This window comes from Leopardus geoffroyi, chromosome A1, assembly GCF_018350155.1.
Source record: "Leopardus geoffroyi isolate Oge1 chromosome A1, O.geoffroyi_Oge1_pat1.0, whole genome shotgun sequence".
Classification (NCBI taxonomy): Eukaryota; Metazoa; Chordata; class Mammalia; order Carnivora; family Felidae; genus Leopardus; species Leopardus geoffroyi.
Genome location: NC_059326.1, coordinates 197,818,278 through 197,834,949, shown reverse-complemented (window position 1 = coordinate 197,834,949; position 16,672 = coordinate 197,818,278). Strand labels below are relative to the sequence as shown.

The 16,672-nt window shown below is 43.8% G+C and overlaps 1 long non-coding RNA gene across 1 annotated transcript in view; it reads right to left on the bottom strand.

The window, feature by feature from the left end:
• Window positions 1–4,208: 4,208 nt before the first annotated feature.
• The window catches only part of LOC123576662, a 56,055-nt gene continuing 43,591 nt past the window's right edge, over window positions 4,209–16,672 (bottom strand). Inside the window, exon 3 of the long non-coding RNA XR_006701532.1 lies at window positions 4,209–4,374. This is a non-coding gene — a long non-coding RNA (uncharacterized LOC123576662). The remainder of the gene's footprint in view (window positions 4,375–16,672) is intronic.

Here is a 16,672-nt window from a genome sequence, read left to right as displayed (position 1 = left end):
AAGCATGGAGAAGCCCAGAATAAGGAGTAAAACATCAAACTATAGAGGATTGATGTTATACAAGAATCCTGATGGTTCTGTCTCTAAGAGAAGTTTTAAATTATGGAAGAAATCACTAGAAAGCATTGTGTATATGTGTATACACACACACACACACACACACACACACACACATCCAAACATGGTCTCATAGACTATTACATGATATGAGAAAATATTCACAAAATATTAAGAGAAAAAATGGGGTGCCTGGGTGGCTCAGTCTGTTGAGGATCCGACTCTCGATTTTGGCTCAGGTCGCGATCCCAGGGCATGAGATCGAGTCCGGCCATGGGCTCTGCACTGAGCATGAGCCTGTTTGGGTTATCTCTCTCTCCTTGCCTCTGCCCTTCTTCCTGCTCACTCAGGAGCTCTGGAGCTCTCTCTCTGTCTCTAAACAGCAACAATAACACAAACAACAACAGTAACAACAACAACAAAAACCTGGAATGCCTAGCAGCACGGTTAATAGCTTTCCAACTGTAGGAACGCCCGTGGTACAGGATGAAAAATCTATGAAGAATTTCCCAAAATAACAGTGGTCTTTTCTGAGTAGCAGAATCGTAGTTCTTACTTGCTTTTTTGATTTACACCCCTCAGTATCTGTCCAATTTTCTACACGCGGTATGTGTTCCTTGCTCATCAGAAAAAAGCAACGTACTTCCTTTCAAATGTTTCAAAGATATTTTTTAATTGAAAAGAGTGCTGGGCACTGATACCATAGCTCTTTGGGAACACCAGCTGGCATCTGCCGTGTTGAGGGAGACGAGAGCAAGGGACGTGACCACAAGTGCGCTCGGAGCCATGGGAAATGAATGGGGCAGCCTGGCTCCAGAGGCAAACTGAGCTGTCCTCACGGTCGTGCTGAGGGCTGCACTCTCAGGGCTTAGAGCAACAGATGTGGGCTGAGACAAACTTGCTGAGGCAGAGAGCACACTCTAAATATATGTGCCCACAGGGACACTGTAACTCGCCTCCACGGAGGGGCAGGTCCCCCCAGGCAGGCAGGTTTGACTCTGCCTTCCTCCATCCTCTACCCAGAGACGGACTGGGGAAGCAGAGTCAGAGACTAGAGGAGCGTGTGATGCGCACCCGCTCAGGGCGAGTGTCCTTCTGAACACGCAGGTGGTAACAAAGCCTGGCTTTGTGTGTTTTATAGCTTCCAGTATCTTTCTGATCCAAAAGGCAGCCTGGGTCGTAAAGTACCTGGAGGAGAGAAAACAGAAGAAGGGTACAAAGTTGATGTAGATAGTCTCTCATTTGGCACCGGGAAATATCATAAACTCTAGATTAAGAGCACAAAGTCAAAGGGGCCCCTTTGAAGTGAGTTAATCAATTAGCTTTCTAAAACAAAGCAAGCTTATGATCTTCCGGGAAAAACGAAGCAAATGATTTTTTTTTTTTTTTAAGGGAAACACTGATTTCGCGAATAACCTGGAAATTCGATGGCCCTTCTCTAAGCTTCATTCTACGGCCTAAAAAACGGGATAATTGGACAAAATCAATGTCCTCAAGCTTTTGGAAAGTTACACAGTACAATTACGAAAAGAGCAGGATTCCAATAGAAGAGTGACACTAGTTCATTGAGAGATTGGTTCTCCTGTCGGCATTTGTTCCACATAGTTTAAAACAGAAACTCTTTGCTTGACAAGGCAGAGAGCTGCAGTTTGCAGGGTCTCCAAGCCGCTTTCGCTCGGGTCCTCACAATATCTGTGCCACACCTTCTCCAAAGCTCAAACAGCTTGCCACTCTGCCACACTGCCCTTTGCTTTGCACTGGGACTCGTCAGGTGCTAACATTCCTCCACCTCCTAGCCTCTGCCTCCTCCTTTTTCTAATGATAATGGAAATGATAACAATGACAATATGAGAAAACTTAAGCTACTCATCCGACAAGCTAGGGACCATACCCATAATGCTCCTGGGCATTTAAAAAAAAAAAATGAGTAAACCCTTTGAAATTTCTGAGCAGGTGAGAGTAGGATGGGCTCTTCATTCATCTCTGACTCCTCAGTACCTGGGACAGCATCTGGCATGTAGAACATTCTAAGAATGGTGAATGAACTCATGAATTCTTCCAGTCCCCCAAAGGTAAAAATACGTCACACCCAGATATGCCAAAAATCTCCTCCTTGAGGACCCTCATTCGTGATAGACCCATAAGAGGCCAATATTATTTGCCAGAGACACTGAGAGGTAATATGCATGTGTATTGACTTCCACAAAATCAATTTTATGTGCTTGTTGAAAAATAGAAAGAAAAAAGCAATAAATACATAAAACCACTTCTGTCCTCCATTCCATAAAATGACTGTATGTCCTAGAGTTCGCATGAGATGATAACAGTGAACTTCATTGCCCTCATTTGCTCTCAGTTTTCATGTACCATTCTTGAAATGAACGTCTCACTGTGCTACATGTGATTCTAGTGTCCAAAGTGATGCACTTTTCATGTAACATGCTGTCTAAATACAAACAAGCAACACCATCTGACATTCAACTAAAGAAGCAACAATCCATTCTAAGCTAGAGAAGAAATCAGCTGAGTTGGGTTTGTTCTGAGATGACAGTCTGCTTTCCAATGTTGTCCTTTATAAGGAAATTTATTGACACTGCAGTGTTGGCCGTTAGGTTATTTTCACCTTTATACTAACTTGGGGACCAAGCCTAAGATGCCACTACACTGTGAAAACCAACAGATTCCCAAGCAGTCTTAAAATTTGTCTGGAACCACAAAAGACCCCAAATAGCCAAAGCAATCTTGAAAAAGGAAAGCTAAGATGAAGGCATCACAATACTGGACTTCAAGGTATATTACAAAGTTGTAGCAATCAAAACAGTATGGTACGGGCACGAAAATAAACACATAGATCAATGTTACAGAATAGAAAATCCAGAAATAAACCCAGAATTATATGGTCAACTAATCTTCGACAAAGCAAGAAAAAATATCCAATGGGAAAAAGATAGTCTCTTCAACAAATGGTATTGGGAAAACTGGACAGCTACATGCAGAAGAATCAAAGTGGACCCCTTTCTTACACCATACACAAAGATAAATTCGAAATGGATTAAAGACCTAGATGTGAGACCTGAAACCGTAAAAACCCTAGAAGAGAACACAGGTAATAACTTCTTTGACATTGGCCATAGCAACTTCTTTCTAGATAAGTCTCCTGAGGCAAGAGAAACAAAAGCAAAAATAAACTGTTGGGACTTCATCAAAATGAAAAGCTTCCGCGCAGTGAAGGAAGCAACCAACAAAATTCAATGGCAACCTACAAAATGGGAGAAGATATTTGTGAATGACCTATCAGATAAAAGAACATATCCACAGATTCTGGAAAGAAGGATTTGCAGTGTGTGAGCATACGTGTGCATATGTGCGTTCCCATGACAAGATGCAGCTTTAAGCACAATGGAAACTCACCTTCCATCACAGAGCTTCCCGTTTTGCTGCTCCCCTTTGCCTTACTTAGTTGAGGAAATAGATTGTGTAGTAAGTACTTGTAGAGGTCCCTGCTCCAGGGGAATGACTTTTTCTCTTAAATCGGGTATATGTTCTTTTCAAAGAGAAAATGAGATCAGAAATTGGAGGCAAAGATAGTTGAGGAGAAGTCCAATGGCTACCATCGTACTACCATTGAGTGAGAGACAGCCATGGAGATATATACATGGCGTCTACATCTTGGGAAGTACTTGTGTATCTTAGCATTCACAGGAATTAAAGCAATGCAGAGCATCCAAATCATAAGCTATATGACCCTGGACAAGCTATTTTCTCTGCACAGGCTTCATCTCAAAAATGGGCATCACCCATTTTACCTAATGCGTAGGATTGCAGTAAAGACTGGATGAGATAACACATGTAAGTGCCAGGCCCCGTTATCAGGGATGCAAAACTGACTCAATAATGAGCTATTATCCTCACTCTTCGCTCATGAAAGAAGGAAGAAAATTACACAGTCTCTCCCAGGTTTGATCTTTCAGCACAGAACCGTCCAATAGAAATAGCCAAGTCACATACGTAATTTTAAATTTTCTGAGAGCCACATTTTAAAAATTAAAAACAGGTGAAATCCATGTTAATCATATGTTTTATTTAATGATTGCATATGACATACTCTCATTCTAGCACAGAATCAATATAAAAATCATTAATGAGCTATTTTTCCCTCTTGCACTCACTCTTCGAAGTTCAAGTGTTATACTTACAGTATACGTCGATTCAAACTGGCTGCATTTTGTGTACTCAGTGTAGCTGTTGACCGCCATGTTGAGCCAGTGTTGACCATGTTGACACACGTTGACCAGTGTAGCCATGTGGCGCATAGTCCTAGAATAACAATGAGTTTAGTTTTAAACTTCATTTGCTTTGACTGAAGGCCATGGAAAAAGTAATGTCTCCAAAGCACTTAAAAGTCAAGCATTGAGACCTTGGATGAGAAACTGGGCTAAAAATGGAAATGAAAGACCTATTGGCATCATTAATACCATGAGCATGGATGGCCACCACCAAGCCTGCAGCTTTTCCTAGGGGACCATCCGCTGGCTTAAGCCAGTATATCCACAAAGGAGTTATAGGAAAATACATTCCCTTAAATGAATGATTGCTGTGATTACATGGATTTTCCCATGGGCTTACGAGAGAGCAAGAGAAATTACACAATGCTTAGGATCCTGACTAAAGCCCGGTGACTTAATGGTTATTGTTATTATTTATCATAACAATAATTAAAAGTTAATGAACAAGCAAAATGGTAATAATCATTAAACGTATGTAAACACAGTTTTATGTTAGTACTTGAACCAGAGAGCCACTGACAATGAATTGTGAAGCAAAAGAGGAAGATCATGGTGTGTGTGTGTGTGTGTGTGTGTCTGTCTGTCTACTTGTTCGTGTTTGACCAGAGGGGCCATGAGACCTGATAAGGAAAGACTGACTTAGCTATTGACCCAAGAATCCAAAAAGAAGGGTGCCTGGGTGGTTCAGTCGGTTAAGCATCCGACTTCGGCTCAGGTCCTGATCTCACGGTTCCTGGGCTCACGCCCCGAGTCAAGGTCTGTGATGACAGCTCAGAGCCTGGAACCTGCTTTGGATTTTGTGTCTCCCTCTCTCTCTGCCCCTCCCCCACTTGCGCTCTGTGACGGCAGCTAGAATTGCAGGGCAGGAATTGTTCAAGTATCGGAACTGTCCCCTGTGATACTTCGGCTGATCTATCCCAGCCAGCCTGTCGAATGAGCTTTCTCACAGCCCATAGGAAGGAGTCCACTGAAATTAAATCCTCTGCAGGGCTGCTCTGCAGTGGCAGCTGCCTCTTCTCGTTGCATCCATCCATGACGTCTAGATAGCGAGAATGAGGATGTAAAATGGTTCCACCTTTGAATCGATGTATTTAGTCTTTTGATGAGTAAAATGGCAAGATGAAGAGCTCAGACCTGAATTATCCCGGACCTGGGCTTCGATGCTGGTTCTACCATCTGACCTGGAACCGAACCTCTCCAAATCTTCACTCACCTGTAAAATGAAAACGTCGAGGTACCTCACTCACAGGAGTGTTGCCGGCTTGAGGGAGGAGGGACACTCAAGCCTCTAGCCTCACTGCCATTGTCTTGTTATTATTGTTGTTTGTTCTAAACTCTCTCCCTGCAGATTTTACTTTGCTCAAGGCACGTTTTTAATTTGGCAGATCATAACCAAGAATAAGCATTTGGGTGATTCTATACGTCTTGCTTTATGTTATGCATTTAATTATTCTGGGTAGCTGGGGAAAAAAATTAATAAAAATGCCATCAAGGAAGGCAATTTTTTTGAAATGGTGTTACCATATTCAAACATAAAAATAGAAATGAGAAAAACCGTATTCTGGCTTCATGAGGAGAATCTTTAAGGTAGCACTGTGATCCCACTGAGCCACAATAGAATCTTCTGGGGATGGGAATTTAGTGGAAGGAATATAAGTTTTGAGCCTCATTCAAGGGAGTTTAGCTATTAAAATATGAACACATGGCCTCAACTGTCTCAGGGTGTCTGGCCCTGAGAGCTTCTCCAGCCTCCACTCTATGAACCTCAGAATTCTCATCTGTAAAGTAAGAGCATTGTACTAAGATCCCCGCTTTCCTTCACACATTTTAGGATTCTGCGTCTATAGTAGAATTGAATTTTTGCAGATCCTATTAATGAGCGTGTGACAAAATGAAAATTTCGAGCTTTTGACGGTCCTCTCCCTGGAAGAGAGATCAACGTTATCATTCTCGGGATCACAGGGTGCAGGATCAAGAGGAAATGACATGGGTGAGGGTAACAAAAAGCACATAAAGATTTAGGTAGAGAGAGGTCGGGGCGGGGGGCACCTGCAGTTTGAGAAGTGGCAGGGAGAAAGCAAGAAAAGAGGGAATTTGAAGGTCCCTAGGGATTACGTTTCTCGTTCATATTGTTGAGACACATCTACAAAGGATTTGGTTTATTTTTAGATGGCTGTAGATGGCTGGTCCTGTTTTGATGAAACACCAGTCCTAGACCAACCAGGTGGGCAGAGACATTCTCAGCACTCCTATTGGTTACAATCTAACCATCACGTGGTCAGGCTTACGCCTTTTCAGATTGATACACCTGCTCTGATGCCATGCATACCCTAAGGTAGTGTCTCATACGAGATGATTGAATATATCCCAACGGTCGCAATTTGACCCTTTGCACCTGGGAAAACCCAAGACCACAAATGTTTAGGAATTTTCTTTTCTTAGGTAGTTCAGAATTTTCTTTGCCTAGTCCCACGCCCATCCTTTGTACGTGGACATCAGTGATGGGAAGACTGTCGTTTTTACTTTCCTGAGGTTTTAATGTCTTTCTCATCTTTTCCTCGTGCATTCCAACCATTCTTCATGCTTTCGAATTGAACCAGGAAAATAATTGGCCATTGATGAGAGATTTCCTCCCACTCTTTCCTCTCATCCTTTGTTGGGCTAACTCCAGGACAATTTTCGAACACAATTTAGGCATTGTCTCTCCGAAAGCTTCCTTGACCTCTCTCTTTAAACACAAAACCCCTTGCACAAAAGTATCACATCACTCACCACACCGTATTGAAAGGATTCATTTAGCGGCCCCTTCTCCTCCCTGGTAAGCACTAGATCTCGTTCTCTTCCTTTCCCTCACTGCCTGGCACAGCCTCTGGTCCTGAGCAAGTCCCAACAAGGGTGTGTCACCCTCAGCCACCTGATGAACCAGGGATTTTGGAGCAGCTCTTGAAAACTCCCTCCTGGTCCATTTTTCTTTGCTGAAGCCCAAAGAGGAGGGGAAAATGGGGAAGTCCCTCTCTAGGTTCCCATGGAAACTGAAATAAATGCAGCAGCAATTAGAGGAGAAATGAATACACTAAAAATATCATTTGACAAAGTAAAAGGATGTCACTTCTTCAAGTATTCACATTATACCTGCTGCCCTTTCTTTCCTTTAGGAGAATGTTTAGCACAGTTTATAAAATGATGGCTCCTTTGTTGCTCACAAAGCTTACTTCCTCTGTCCTAATAGTACAATTCATGTGTATATCATTACGGACTGAATGTTCATGGCCCCCTAACATGCACATGTGGAAATCCTAACCCCCGATGTGATGATATCGGGAAATGGGGCCTTTGGGGAGATAGTTAGGTCATGAGGGTGAAGCCGTCATGAAGGGGACTTGCGGCCTTATAAGAAGACACGAGAAAGATGATTTCTCTTTCAGCAGCATGAGGATCAATGAAAAGATGGTAGTCTGAAACCTAGGAAGAAGACGCTCACCAGATACCAGATCTGCCAGCACCTTGACCTTGGATGCCCCAGCCTCCAGAATCGTGAGAAACCAATGGTTGCTGTTGAAGAATACTAGTCTATAGCATTCTGTCACAGCAGCCCGGACTGACTAAGAAATGAATACGTGTCATTCCACAGTCTGGATGTGTCTATGACCCTCTCCCTTCCTTTTATTCACTCAGTCGTTTCTCACTGAGTGCCAACAGCAACATGCCAGACGACCATGACTGAGAGACGCAGAGGAGTCCTTCCCTCACAGAGTTCACAGTCTAGCAGAAGAAACAGATGACTTAAAAAGTAAGCAAACGAATAAATACAGCCTCACCAAATGTGCAGGTGACCTTCAGGAACGAACAAGGTACTCCGATGGAGAGTAATGGAAGGACAGTTGGGATGAGCAGGTGCAAAGAGCCTGAGGCAGAGAGAGTTGGGGGTTTGAGGGACGGAGAGAAGGCTTGTGTGGCTGTAGCAGAGTTGGACAGGTTGAGAGGAATTTAGGTTTTGCTCAAAGCGCAACGAGAAGTCATCAAAGCCTAAGCAAGGGCGTGTTGGTAATACGTTTTATTGATCATTGTGGTTGCTGCCTACAGAACAGTTTTGAGAGGGTAAGTACAAAACGGTGGAAGGCAGGTCTGAGGGTTCCCAGAAATTCGCAAGAAATGCTGGTGTTTTAATTTTTTTTTTTAATGTTTATTTATTTATTTTGAGAGGCAGTACAAGCGGGGGAGGGCCAGAGAGAATCCTACAGGCCCTGCACTGACAGCAAGGAGCCGGATGTGGGGCTCGAACCCACGAACCATGAGGTCATGACCTGAGCCGAAACCAAGAGCTGGACACTTAACCGACTGAGCCACCCAGGCGCCCCGGTGGTGTTTTAGACAAGGATGATGGAAGTGAGACAGGAAGAAGTTGGATGCCCTTGGCGAATATCTTGCAAGTAGGCACTTCAAGACTTCTTGTGTCCTTTCTCTGCTCAAAACCCTTTGATGGCTCTTCTTATCCCTCGGAGTGTCAGCAAAGCTCTTGCGGAGTCTGCCCCTTCCCCCACAGCTCTGTTCTCATGTCCTGCTCGTCCACGCTGACCTCTTTGCTGTTCCTTGAAAATACGAGCCATGCATTCGGCTCTTCTGCCTGAAATGATTTCCCCCAGGATGTTCGGACGTCCTCACAGTTCACCCTCTCAGCTTTTCTTCTCTTTGCTCAACTGTCTCAACAAAGCCCTCCGTGACCATATTCTTTAAAATTGCATGTCCCCTGCCACCTGCAGCTTCCCTTATTACCCTTCCTGCCTTATTGCGCCTCTTGGCACTTTCCACCTTCTATCATGTTGTGTCATTTCATTTTTTATTTTGTTCATTACCTGACCCCCTTATGCTAGAACGGCATGGAGCTCCCATGAGATTCACCACAGTATGGAACAAAGTCTACACATGGTAAGGACTCAATACATTTTGTTTTGTGGGAAGTCAGGGAAAGAATCAAGGATAGGCAGCTGTGAACAACTGGGTTCTGCTTTTCTTTTAATTAAAAAAAATTTTTTTTAATGCTTATTCATTTTTGAGAGACAGAGAGAGACAGAGCATGAGCAGGAAAGGGGCAGAGAGGGGGAGACACAGAATCTGAAGCAGGCTCCAGGCTCTGAGCTGTCAGCACAGAGCCCGATGTGGGGCTCGAACTCACGGACTATGAGATCATGACCTGAGCTGAAGTCGGACACTCAAACGACTCAGCCAGGCAGGCCCCCCTGCTTTTTTTTTTTTTTTTTTTTTAATGTTTATTTATTTTTGAGAGAGAGAGACAGAGCGCGAGCAGGGGAAGGACACAGAGAGAGGGAGACACAGGATCCAAAGCAGACTCCAGGCTCCGAGCTGTCGGCACAGAGCCCAACGCGGGGCTCGAACTCACAGACCTCGAGATCATGACCGGAGCCAAAGTCAGATGCTTAACCCACGGAGCCACTTAAGCCACGGAGCCACCCACGGGGGCAGAACAGATGCCCCCAATTGGGTTCTGCTTTTTAACGGGGTGGGAAAAACTGGAGGGAAGCTATTTTGATTCTACGGTAGAGTTAAAACAAGCTCAGGTCCATTTTATTCTAGGACAAAGTCAGTGTTTATAATACAATGGGAACGAACTTTGTTTGTTTGTTTGTTTTTGAGATGAGAAACATTGATCTTGAGGAAACGGTGAAAGCCCAGAGTAGAACAGCTAAAGGGAGTGTGGATGCTCCCTCTGTGTCCCTGTCTCCCTCCCCCGCCTGCTCCCTTCCTCACCCTGAAGCGACCTCCTTCTCCCTCCGGTGAGTCCTGCCTCCTACCTCCCCTGCTTTGTTGTCTCTGGCACTTCCTGCATTGGCTTAGAGTTGGCACTTTCAACCACTCATAATCTGGCTCCTGAGTCCCTTGCAAACAAAAACAGTGTCTTCATCACGGAATAAAATCCTTCCATTAATTTTCCTGAACTCACCCTTCCAAGCCGCTCACCGTCTTACAACTATATGCACCTTCCCCTGGGCTAATAAATCTAGACCACACACAAATCCCTCTCTACCTACCTGTTCAGGCCTTTCTCTCTTTTACAGGCCCACCTCCTTCCTCTCCATTATCTTTTGTAATCAACCATGGGATTCAGGCTGCAGTGACAGGCAGGGAATAATAGTTAGTGGCTCTCCTAGGGACCAGGAAGGCTGCTTAGAAAGTCTTTGGTGAATGACATAAACACCAGCATTTCACTGCAGAGCTACGCGCTCATAAAAATGCATTCTTAATTGCTCCCTTAACACTTTCATCCTGATGCTAAGCATCCTGCTCCTTGCTGGCCTTTTGGAAGAGAACTCTTTTAATTTTTTGTTTGAATGACATCCTGTTGCAGAGAGGATTAAATGGGGTAATACGTGCAAAGCAATTAGGACATTGCCTGCCATCTAACAGATGCGCCATAAATGTTAACTATTCGGAGCTATCAAAGCCCTTTCCCTCCGCCTGTTGTCAGACTGGGTCTCATCCAAAAGGAGTCCCCCACAAAAGCATCCTTAAAACCGAGGGGAAGCCTTCCCCTTGCTGAAAGATTTCACACCTTAGAGCCTGGTAATCTTCATCTGTTTTCAGCCAGGCAACTGATAAAGGGGTTGAAGTTGGGTTTTTTGTTTTGTTTTGTTTTGTTTTTTAAATATGAAAAATTTAAGTTTAACAAAACCAGCTGGTTATTAAACCAAAAACCACAGATCTTAGTGTTTGTTGTGGTTTCTCCACTACAGACATAGTGATGGGTAGAAAGTGAGAACTCAAGCCTGAAAAAGACCTTAAACATCCTTACCCAATTTTTCATTTTCTTTTCCTTATAGGAAATGAAGGTACAGAGGGAGAAAAGTAATTTGCCTAAGGCCGTGTTGGTGAGTTTGCGACTGAGCCAAGATGAAACCAAGGTTTCTGACCTGCCGTCTGGTGCCCTTCAGATTTCCTTCCCTCCCTGGCAGGGGGTTCCTCCATGGAGCTGTAGTCAGATCTCATTCCACACAGGGACAGAGAGAGGGGAGCCTCAGGCTGTGGGGGAATCGCAGACCCTGACATCCCCCCCCACTCACGCTAACCTCTCAGGCACAAAGAAAGGCCAGAAACCAGTGCAAACTTCCTTGTTGGTCACGGGCACCTTGGATTAATCCAGAGTTGACCTAAACTGAATGCTAATTTGTAGAAGCAAGAGCAAACCAAGGATGCGGTAGGAACGGACAAGGGAAGTTGGCATGCATCTTCCGCACTGTGCTTCTTTAAGGCCAGGACCGTGTTTTTCTGATCTTGCGTTTCTCAATAAGTATTTGTTGAACGAATGATAAATTCTCAGCTTTGCTCTAGCATTACCCTTACACAATATGTTAAACGTATCCTAAATCCCTGTCGGAGCATCAGATACCATTGCATTAATCTGACAGTGCAAGAACGAGGCAAAATTAAGATCTGAAAAATAATGCTGGCCCAAAACTATGCTCCAGATAAATGTGCCTAGTGGACTCATTTTCCAGCTCATCTGTCTTATCTAATGCAATTTCCTAGTTCTGTGTTTGTCTTAAAAGTCTCCTTATTTTGACAATTTTTAGACAGTGTACATAGTGCTTCCATGACTGAAGACAGACAGTAATCAAATGATTACCCAAATAAATGCATAACTACAATTGCAGTAAATCACACGGAATAGGGAACTCTGAAAAAGAAAAGTTGGATTTCTAAAGGTGAAGCTTTCAGAACGTGGAAGGAATGGTCTGTTGCAACTCTTCTCCACATTTGAGTTTTGAGTTCAGATTTAGCTGCCTCCATTTTTTAAGTTTATTTCTTTATTTTGAAAGAGACAGACAGCACGAGTGGGAGAGGCACGGAGAAGGAAGGAGACAGAATCCCAAGCAGGCTCTGCACACCAACGGGGAGCCTGACACGGGGCTCGAACTCACAAACCGTGAGATCATGACCTGATCTGAAGCCAAGAGTCAGACACTTAACCAACCGAGCCACCCAGGCGCCCCTAGCTGCCTCCACTTGAAAACCCAAGCAAGAAATTATCCTATAGACTCCACAGTTAAGCTGATTGCTTTAAGTGTCATTTTTTAAGGGACTCTGCTTTTCTTCAGAGCAGGAGCAGAAATAGACAAAAGGAAACTAGATTTCATTCCTTCATCAAATATTTACGGAGTCCCTGCTAGGTGTCAGGCGCTTTGCTAGAGCTTAGGATACAATAGATAATGACACAGATTTGGTTGCTGACCTCTTGATGTTTACAGTCTTATAAGAGAGGTGGATGGTAATTACATGATCATACAAAGAAAGACATAAACACAAGCTATAAGTGCCAAGAAACACAGGAACTTATGAGAAAGCGTCCTTTAATTCCAATTAAGGTTCTTAAAGGGCTTTTGTAATTATTGAAATTCAAACTGAGCTTTTTTAGAAACCACTGTATTGAGGTATGATTGACATGTAAAAAGCTATGCGTATTTAATATGTATAACTCGACGAATTTGGTGATAAACCTATATCTATGAGACAATCACCACCATTTAGATAATAGACATGTCCATCACCTCCCAAAGTTTCCTCCTGCTCTCTTTATTGTTATTATTGTTATTATAGTGTGTGTGTGTGTGTGTGTGTGTGTGTGTGTGTGTAAGAGCACTTGACATAGTATCTGTGCTCTCAGCAAATTTTAAATATATAGTACACTACATTGTTAGCTGTAGGCACGATGTCGCATAGATCTCTAAAACTTGTTTATCTTGCATAAATAAAACTTTGTACCTTTTAACTATTGCCTCTGCGTTTCTCCCCCTTACACCATCCCTGAACTACCACCATTCTATCCCGTGCTTCTAGGAGTTTGATTATTCTAGATTCCGCATGTAAATGAAATTATACAGTATTTGGCTTTCTGTGTCTGGCTTATTTTGTTTAGCATAATATTCTCCAGCTCCATCCATGTTGTTACAAATGGCAAGATTTCCTTTTTTTTTTTTATGGTTAAAACATAGCCACATACGAAAGAAAGAAGTTGGACCCTTATCTTATACACTCACAAAACACAAAAATCAACTCAAAATGGATTAAAGTCTTAAATGCAAGACCTGAAATCATAAAACTCCTAGAAGAAAACATTTCTGGTCTTGTTCCGGGGCAATGGTTTTTTTTTTTTTTTTTTTTTTTTTTGGTTTTGGTTTTTGTTTTTTTTTGGCTATGACTCTGAAAACACAGGCAAAAATAAACACGTGGGGCTACATCAAACTAAAAAGCTTCCACAAAGAAAAGGAAACCACTAGCAAAATGAAATGACAACTTCTAGGCGGGAGAAAGTAATTGCAAACTATAAATCTGAACACGAGTTGATAGCCGAAGTGGATAGGGGAATCCAACAACTCAATAGCAAGAAAAAAAAACAGCCTGATTTAAAAATGGGCAGAGGAAATGAATAGACAATTCCCCCAAAAAGAGATACGAATGGCCAGCAGACACATGTAGACATGCTCAGTCAGGGAGATGCAAATCAAAACCACAATGAGATATCACCCCCCACCTGTCAGAATGGCTAAAATCAACACAAGACAAGTCTTGGATTTGGGATGAGCACTGGGTGTTGTATGGAAACCAATTTGACAATAAATTTCATATATTGAAAAAAAAAAAAAACAAGTGTTGGAGAGGACGCAGAGAAAAGGGAACCCTTCCACATGTTGGTGGGATTATAATTTGGCATAGACATCATGGAAAACAACCTGGAGTGTCCTCAAAAAATTAAAAATAGAAGTAGCTAGTTGAAATTTAAAGAAGGGGTAATAGTTACCAAAGCAGAGAGGAGTGCAGCACAGGTATAGATACTGGATAAACACTGCTATCAGACCAGCGTTTGTCCCTGGAAAATTACTTGACCTGATGATCAACCTGTAAATTACAGGGAACTGAGATTCCAGAGTCATGGGTTAAATTGTAGGGCCAGGGGGCCAATCTGGCCCTGATGCTTACTTTTGTACAGTTTATGGGATAAGACTGGTTTTTTATTTTTCAAAGGGTAAAAGAAATCAAAAGAGGAAAGGTAGTTTGTGACCTATGAAAATTGTACCAAATGTAAATTTCAGTGTCCATAAATAGTTTCATGGGAACATGGCCGCACCCATTTGTTGATGCAGGTTTGAGTCATTCATTGCAACAAAAGACCATAGGACCGGCAAAACCTGAATATTTGTTATCTCAACCTTTGCAAAAGATGTTCACCAATCCCTGGATTATAAGAAAGTGTTTGTTTTGTTTTGTTTTTTTGAGAAGACGTAATTGTCAATATTGAGGTTGCCACTTGAGGGAAGGATTTATATGTTTAAAATAGTAGACTCATATTAGTTCCAGGAAAAGTCCCTTCAATTGGCCTACTCTCTGGCCCCGGGTGTCCCTCAGAGATAACTTCACTTCCTTATAATAAACTGCTCTGTCCCTACTACGAGGAGGCAGTCACCTGCAGGGGTGGGGGGATTGGAGTGGCAGTGGCAGTGGCCTATCTGAAAAGAAGAACTGCCCTTGAGCCTTGTCACCTGTCACGTCAGAAGCAGACGGCCAGCGTCTGGTGACACTAAGGCTGCCAGGGCCCGTGACTCTCACTTAGGGTATAAAGGAAGTTCCATTACTTGGAATGTTAACATTCCCGGTACCCCCACTGTCAGGGTCAGTGACTCCCAGGCATAGGGTGTGAACAAGGCACAACATACATGCTTGGCTGCCTTTTGCTCCGTGCACATCCAACAGCTTGCAGAAACAGGGCCAAGAAGTTTAAAACAGAAAATAATCCTGCTCCCGCTCCTCCCTTTGGGAGGAACCATACGAGGAAGGGAAGAATATTCCAGGCAGAAGCATGTTTGAAGGCTCCCAAGCGAGAAGGAGCTCCAGGTGGTGGAGAACAGAAAGGAGACTGGTGTGCCTGGGGCTCAAAAAGCAGAGGTCAGAGTGTAGGAGACGAGGTCAGAGAGAAGCTGACGGCAGGTCAGCCAGGCCTTCTGAGGATATGACCCCGCGTGACTTGCTAGGTCCTCAAAAGGGTCCCGTCTTCTGCCTGGTCCTCTTGGAACCCAGTTGTCACGCTGTGAGGAAGCAGGGAGCCTGCATGGAAAAGCTAGGTGAGATGTTCCTGCGAACAGCCCCACAGTGACCCCAGTCACTGGCTAGTGTTACCCTCCAGACAGAGGCAGGAGCCATCCTTGACATGAATCCAGCCACAGCTACCAGTCCCTTCAAGCTTTTGTATTCCCACCTGAAGTCCCAGACACCGTGACGCAGGAGCAAGCTCCCCCTGACTCCCTGACCCCCAGAGCCCGTAAGCATAATAAAATGGCGGGAGGTGTTTATACCACTAATTTGTCAGGCAGCGAGGCATCAGACTCTACAGTGATAGGGAACCGGAACAAGAGACTAAAAATCCTGGTTTCCTCAAATCCATTCTTGTCAATTGCCTTCCTTTTTAACTTCGCAGAATATCTAGTGGCAATCGTTTCCCCTTTGGTGTAGAACCTAACCACCTAGGATGACGTAGGACTCTTTACAGACCTTACTTAAGGCTTGTCCTACCAGTTCTGTTGCCAGGACCTCAACCCCCAAGTTCAACTCTTTCACAGAGCCCACCAACACACAGTATGTGTTTCCACTATATGTATGTTTCCAATATGCATACGTCTCCAAAGCCAGTATGTGTTTCCAACGCCCTCTCAGGCACTGAACGGAATTTGGGATTTTATCTTCCCTCTCCTCAAAGTGACAGTTGATTTAAGGCGGGGGGGGGGGGGGGGGAAGAAAACCGGTAAGCCAAGATCACTGTTGGTAGCGACGGAAGATGAATAGAAATGAACGTTACATGTTTTACCTCGCCGCAGGACAACTTGGACAAAACGAGCACCTGCTCACAGAGTGGCACCTTTCTCACAAACCTCAGGTGTGATTCACCCACTATTCAGTCTGCACACACATTCCATCAGAACCTTGCTCGCTTACTCATCAGAACCTGTTTTCTTAGGAACAGATCCCTCCCGGGATTGCAAGAAGTTTGACATCAACTGTCAGGTTTCCCCAAGGGCTGGCTGTGAATTGTTCCATGGGTATCTTTCTTGCCCACCACGTGCCTGTCCATCCTTCTTGCACGGACAGCACCAGGGGGAGGCTCTTAGCGAACAGGTAGGAGGAAGGAGAAAACGAACCGTCTTTCTGCTCTGGTTCTTTCTTGACCCCTGGCTTTGCAGCCTCTTCATTTACGAAGAGGAACAAGAAAGTAGCGGGATCCCTAGTGACTGATGGTTTCCCACTCACAGGGAGTGATGGCCTTCAAA